Source organism: Sprattus sprattus (assembly GCF_963457725.1).
Source record: "Sprattus sprattus genome assembly, chromosome: 9".
Classification (NCBI taxonomy): domain Eukaryota; kingdom Metazoa; phylum Chordata; class Actinopteri; order Clupeiformes; family Clupeidae; genus Sprattus; species Sprattus sprattus.
In genome coordinates, this window is record NC_137928.1 from 7,986,527 (window position 1) to 7,992,031 (window position 5,505).

The window sequence follows — 5,505 nt, forward strand, 5'->3', positions numbered from 1 at the left end:
GGTGGGACTGCTTCCAGGCACTGTCACTGAAGGTCTGCACCGCCACCGCGATTAAGCAAGTTTGAGGTTTGACATTCGCTTAATATCCGATTTTTAACTTTCGATTTAATCAAGTCAAGCATCTTTTATTCAGGCAGGCCGAAGTGTACATAGCTTACGGTTGTAGTGTCATCGCAGGGTCAACAAACTCACCATGCAGCTGAAATGGGTTTTCCTGACAGAATTCAACAAACGGAATATTTTCCCCTTTACCTGTAAAGCTATGCAGATAATAGTGCTACTAACGCCACATCGCTCGCTGTGCTGTCCATCCCTGACTGTATTTGTGGATAGAATTTCTTTTTTTAAATTGTTGAATATTTTTGGATCATAATTTACAATAATTATTACGACCGCCGCAGCGGCGGTCATAGAGCTTTAGTCGGAGTTTTTTTTCTGGTTATTTTTCTTTCTTTTTTCCTGTTTGCCGATTTTCTGTCAACGATTCCCGGGACACTGAAACACCGAGGTGCACGAAATTTGGTGGGCATGTAGATTTTCGTTTTGATCCGTTGCACCCCCGTCGGACTGGACCCGTTTTAAAGAGCGTGGGGCGATTCAGTTTTCTGTGAATAAGTCGAAAACCGTAGGGCTAAGGAGGACCAAATTGTTTTTGTATGTTGGTCTTAAGAGGCCACGTCAACCATTCCACTACCACTTATTTCATGTAGCCTATAGCGCCACCTAGTTGCAAATGAAAAAAGCAAAAATGGAGTGTTGTAAAACACTTTAATTGTAAGTTAACAAGGTCAGAACTGCACGAAATCGGAGGTGTGGGATCATTATGACACCTTCTGACTGCACATTAAGTTTCGTGGAATTCCGTTCAGGGGGGTCATGCAATAAATTGATTTATATGATTATACACTAACTGGCCTGTAGGTGGTGGACACAGTTTTCTTCGAATATCCCGAGAACCGTAGGGCCTTGGAGGGCCAAATTGTTCTTGTATGTTTGTGTCAAGGGGCCATGTCAACCCATAACCAGTCATTACATGTATAGCGCCACCTAGTTAAAAATTAAAAAGCAAAAATTAGGTGTTTTTATCGAATATATGTCAGAGTGCTCGAAAAATTACCAAATTTGCCAGGGACATCAAGCCTGTAACCGTCCATCTTCGGTAGAATTTTTGTCCATGGATGGAGCAAAATGGCTCTGTAGCGCCCCCTAGAACATTGCAAAAAAACCTGAGCATTGGGGTTATTTTGGCGTAGCTTGACGGAATCCGGTACACATCTTCATCATGCTTGGACGCACTTAAAAGTCTCTTGACGCCATGGTGGCAGGTTCACAGGAAGTCGGCCATTTTGAGTGGAAGATGCGTTTTGACAGCGTTTGCACACCTCGCAGCTGATTGAACTCCTCCGACAGATTTAATGGTAACGCCTTGAAATGTGGTCAGGTTACTCTTCAGCCATGGGCGACTAAAATTTATATAAGATTGTCTCATTAGTCGGAAGGTGCGGGCGTGGCAGACCCTCAAACTTTGCCAACTTGCCAGTGCTTGCCACAAAACACAAAGTCTCTTATTACTCTTGTGTACATTGTTTGATCCAGAGAAAATGTCTTAGGGTGGACGCTGGATCCAGCCCGAACGCGTACATATGCCTGACTGATATCACCTATAGCGTCACCTGTTGGTGGTTGGAAACTTCACTTTGTTTCCACACCTATTTATTTGACCTGTTTTAACAAACTACATTGCAAAAGAAAAATATACCAAAACAATCCACAAAAAAGTAGTACACAAAACATTACATAACCAAATCATCAAAATCTATCACAAATAATTCCTTTAATACATAAAAATGAAACACAAACCAATTTACACACACAAAACACATAAAAACACACAAACACACTGACAACCATGACTCATTCTGTGCCAAAACCTACTGAACAGTTCGGCGGTCATATTTTGTAACGCTTTGCGTTACGTCTAGTTGTATTTTAATCTGCTTGCTTTTCCTGTGTGCTGACAGGCTGAGGCCTTGAATACTCTCTTGCTTGGGCAAACCACCTGTTTTTGTACTGATAATCATGCACACTGCTCAACTCTCAAGGACATATTCTGAGATCATTTCTGAAGCGATGGGACGGGAGAATACTGCCCTTTGTGTGATTAAACCTGTTTTTTTTCTACTCACATAAGGCTGGCTGCGCCCAGCTCTTCTTTGGAGTTTGTTCATGATATTTGGTTGTGACACATCTCCCCCTTTTGCAAAAGATATAAAAGTACTATTCTAAATTCTGATTGCTGGTCTCTGTCTCATCAATATAAACGTTTTAATATAATTTATCTAACACCATGGCAACAAGTGAAAATATTAAACTGAAATAACTCTTCTTGCACAGACGGATGGTAATGCATGTGAACAGAGGCCATCGTTCCAACGCAGATCTCCTTCAGAGAGGGCATAAAATAAACCAAAACACCACATCACAAAGTGAACTTTTGCGCAGTATACTTCACAAAAATAATGGGCTGATATGAGCAACTTTAAATAACTTAATGTAATTCACCTGCATAGTTCATATGTAGACAGTGTTCAGCACCGTTATTGTTATTAGGTTCCCCTGTGTTCCAGTGGAGGAATGATCCAAATCGGGATCCATCACTCCAGAGCCAGAGTCCTTCCTGCACAGAGGAAGAGAAACCAGAGGTCAGAGCTCCTTATTATCACCACCTGCTGGTGAATCTAGCCTAGGGCCTCATTTATAAAACGTACTTACGCACAGAACTGATCTTAGACTGTGCGTGCGATCAAATCCACGTCTAAGTACAGATTTATAAAAACCATCTTAGACGTAGAAAAGGACGTATCTCTACGTCTGGTTTCAGTTCGCCAACAGCTGATTTTCATCATCATCATCATCGTCAGCACCACCGTCACCATTTGGGCTACTTATGGTGAAGGCCAAATTAATGTTTCGCTCAATAAAATCAAATAAACTATTAGAATAATTCACACATTTCATTTCATTTCATTTCAGGAAATGTCTTAGACAAAATGTAGGATGGTTTTTACGCAACGTTTTATAAATGAGGCCCTTAGTCTAGAAGTGCAGCTGTATGACAAAAGGCCTCATTTATGAAAAGTTACGTAGAAACCATCCTACATTTTGTGTAAGTCATTTTCTGAAATGATCGTAAGTAAGATCCACAGAAAACAAATGTACACACAAAAATACACGTGTACGCCAATCCTTCCTTTATAAATCACAAATGACCGGGGAATTGTGTGCAACTGAATCTCCACCCTCAAAACGCCCCTATTTAATCTAATTAGCATATTATCGATGCACAAACAGAGCGCATCCTCAATGCACAAACTCTCTGTCAACGGCAAGCAAGAAAGAAACATTTTAATAGTAGAATTATAGTGAGGCTGACATCGACGTTCTGTTGATGGAAGAGCAGATGCTGACGATGATGATGATGAAACTGCGTGTCGGCGCTCGGAGAGTTCTGAATTCCTGCACTCCAGTATTGCCACAAGGAAATGTACTTACACAAACTGAAACCAGACGTAGAGATACGTCCTTTTCTACGTCTTAGACGGTTTTTATAAATCTGTACTTAGACGTGGATTTGATCGCACGCACAGTCTAAGATCAGTTCTGTGCGTAAGTATGTTTTATAAATGAGGCCCAAAGGATGCAAATTGTCATGTTGTCAAATTGTCATGTTCGCATGAAGTTCAAGTGACTTATGCTTGTTTACAGAGTGCTAGCTGGTTCTGCTCCCACCTACCTAAATGCTACAAATGTTACACCCAGGATGCTGTGATCATCTAGTGAGCGTCGTCTGGCACTGCCGCCTGTGCAAGCACGGCAATCCAGACTCTTTTCATTTTCAGTTCCACTGGTACGAACTGCCTACTACCAGAGCAGGGGCGTCCCTCTCTACCTTCAAGAAGCTCTTGAACACCCAACTCTTCATAGAGCACCCCCCCCCTCCCTTTTAACTTTTAACCCTTTCTACTTCTTATGAAAAGTATTTATTTTGTATTGCTCTAAGCTTGATTGTCTCTCCCTTGTACATCGCTTTTGGCAAAAGCGTCTGCTAAATGACTAAATGTAAATGTAAATGTCATGTGCGCAGAGCCAATAAAATCATGACACTGATTGAGGACAAGAATTAGACTGACCTGCTGGGCGTCTGAACCACCAATCAAAGTTGAGGGTGAACCATTAGTGAGTGTCACTATTAGTCCTTGAATAAAATAATATTCTGAAAGACTGTGCACAGATGCCAGATTACCTCCCTGCAGTAAACAGAAGCGCTGGGGGAAAAGAAATAAAGAAGAATAGTTGAAAATAAGAAATGTTACAACATATTTGGACACTTATTTTTGCTATTTGTTCACCAATTAAACCGTTGCATGCATTTGACTAAGTGTTTGTTTATTGTGAACCAACCTCTGCCTCTGCCCATGTCCTTGCAGTGTCGATAAACCTGAAGCAGCGTTCACCGTATTGTTGCCAACCCACAGGACATTTGGGGTTTCGTGAGGAAACTAGGGTTCAAAAATGGAAAAGCTGAAATGGCTGGCTTGTATTTATAGAAACAGAAAAACAGAAAAGTTCACATATCAATTTAGCCAACATCGGTTACCTTGTCCTGGGACCATCATAGATATAATATATGACACACACGGACAAATTATAAAAATTATTCCTTTTGTGATGAAACAAGGATCTTACTGATAACAGGGTTAGGAAGCAGAGGGAGAGAAATCGTTTTTTACCCTGAACATGGGGAGAATCATCAGTCCTGTTCTCTGAAGGGATAATGAGCCCTAGAATTACAACCACAGTTAAAACACACGTCACCAGAATAAGTCAGTATTGTAGAGAGTTGTAATCATAAAGTTTCCCTATTCTGTGGTTGGAATTTTTATGAAGCCTAGGCAACATGGTATAATACAACCAGTGGTAGAGATGAGGAAATACTATATTATCAATGTCATATTATCACATTATACTTTATTATAGTCTATTACAGTGATTAGTCCTCATTTACAAATGCTGAAATGTGAAAAGTGCCGAGAAGGGCAGAGGATTATTTTTTACCTGAAGCACATACGAGACCCAGAGAGAGGAGTAAACTCAATGTCACAGTCTTCATGGTGCTGGCTTCCTTGGAAAATGAGTCCAATGTGTACTTTAGTTTGGAGTAATGAGCTGCCTGCTGGAGTTGAGAGCATTATTTATATGGTGAAAGGTAGACAGTCTGATGATAAGCATCATAAACAGCTTGTGAATTGATAGGGTTATCTCAAAGTTTTAGAAAACAAGGAACAGGCACGTGCATACAGATAGGCCCCACATGCTGCTAAAGAACCTGCCCTCTGGCTCGATGAGTGCCCTCTTTGCAGGATATTTTTCTTTAAAAAGAAATAAAGAAACAATGCCAACAACTAATGTAAATATATTTTCCTTAAAGGCACATCTTACCTGTAA

The 5,505-nt window shown here is 40.7% G+C and overlaps 1 pseudogene across 1 annotated transcript; it reads right to left on the minus strand.

Moving 5' to 3' along the window:
- Positions 1-2,548: 2,548 nt before the first annotated feature.
- LOC308369849 (ladderlectin-like) lies at positions 2,549-5,249 on the minus strand (annotated as a pseudogene). The gene is made up of 5 exons: positions 5,116-5,249; positions 4,791-4,841; positions 4,462-4,559; positions 4,191-4,325; positions 2,549-2,677 (listed from the first exon to the last, which is right to left on the minus strand). The product of its transcript is annotated as a ladderlectin-like (transcript).
- Between the last annotated feature and the right edge of the window lie 256 nt (positions 5,250-5,505).